Consider the following 1,552-nt stretch of genomic DNA (forward strand, 5'->3'; position numbering starts at 1 on the left):
CTGGAGAGATTGCCTCCTTTTTGAGCACTAGCTGCTCTTGTATAACAGTCTGGTTTGGTTCTCAGTACCTATATCAAGTGGCTCACAACCACCTGTTACTCCAGATCCAAGGGATCTGACATCCATCTCTGGCCTCCGTGGGCATCTGCATGCATGTAGTACTATACACACACTCAGGCACAAGCACATACATATGAACAAGACAAGAAATTTCTGTTTATGCACAGGGACTCTAAGGACTAGAGAGGGGAAATAATCTCCCACGCGCGGATGGCGAGCTGTACAAACCAGAGAGTTTAAAGTCAATATCTTTGTGCTTAGCCTCCAGCTTCTGCTGTGGCCCTGCTGTAATACTGGGGGGAGGGGCAGAGCATTACGCCCAGGATTACTAAGTGCAGATTCTGAGTTGTGAATTTTATGTCATTTCCCCCCGATACTCAGTTTCTGTTAGTCCCAGAATCAACGTCTCCTTTTCTCTTAGCTTAGCTATGGCCCATAGGTTTGTGTTTGTGAAAACTCTCCCAAGTTCTGTGGCCGGTATTCTGATAGTATCGTCGTTCTGCCCAGGGTTTGAAGCTGGCACGACCTGGCTTTGTTGGGTGGAGTTGCTTTCCACACAGAACAGATGAGCGGAGGACTCCTTGGAACTGTGTTTCAGAGAAGCAGGAGGGAGGTTCAGACTGCTTCAGTCGTGCATCTCTGTGGATGCTGACATGGCTGGTAATGAGTAATCACAAGCTCTCTCTCAGGATACCTTTTTCCTCTCGTCCCTTTTTTTTGGTCCATAATTAAAACTTTATTGAAAAACTGACAAATAGGAGATCACTGTTGTATACTTTATAAAATCAAACACAGTTTACATTGTCTTGGTAGAGTCATTGAACATGATAAGGCTTTCTGTGAAAAACACAAACTCAGGACTTTGTATAGATGATTAGTGTAGCTTTCTTCTAAATGAACAGCCTTCTGTGAGCCTGGCTTTTCCTCCTGCGGGCTGGCACACACTGTTGAGCAACCTACGCAGAGAACCACTGTCTGAGCATGACTGAAAACTGTAGCAATCTTGTAGCAACCTGGACATTTCACATCCATGAAGTAAGAATCTGGGCTCTGAACCAGCCATTTCTTCTTACGTTTTTTCTTTTCCTCTTCCAAGGAAGAGTGTAAAAGATCTCTAGCCAGAGGCACGGTGACGGCTCCGCAGGCACCAGCGCTTCAGATCTCTGAGGTGAGGTGCTTGAGCGCTCAGCTACAACTTCCTTCCTCTTATCCTTAATGAAAGTAACTGTGTAGGTGCTGTCAATTTTCTGATGCTCTGCCCATTTCAGGACCATTTATTCTGGGAGGATTTTTATTTTAAATGTCTATTTCTCTTTGTTCTTATCCAAGTGGCTTTCACAATTGGTCGGTTGCTGCCACTAAGATCATATTGAAGCATCGATGAAAATCAATATGAGAGCAGAACAGACAAGGAAAGAGAGCTTTTACCTCAGAATTCATCGGGTGAATTTACATGTATCCATGTAGGTGCCATAGAACATCAGCTTGGTTC

The 1,552-nt window shown here is 44.5% G+C and overlaps 1 pseudogene; it reads right to left on the minus strand.

Moving 5' to 3' along the window:
• Window positions 1-934: 934 nt before the first annotated feature.
• Window positions 935-1,222, minus strand: LOC114697029 (annotated as a pseudogene).
• Window positions 1,223-1,552: the final 330 nt, after the last annotated feature.

The sequence above is a fragment of the Peromyscus leucopus genome, chromosome 1 (assembly GCF_004664715.2).
Source record: "Peromyscus leucopus breed LL Stock chromosome 1, UCI_PerLeu_2.1, whole genome shotgun sequence".
Lineage (NCBI taxonomy): Eukaryota > Metazoa > Chordata > Mammalia > Rodentia > Cricetidae > Peromyscus > Peromyscus leucopus.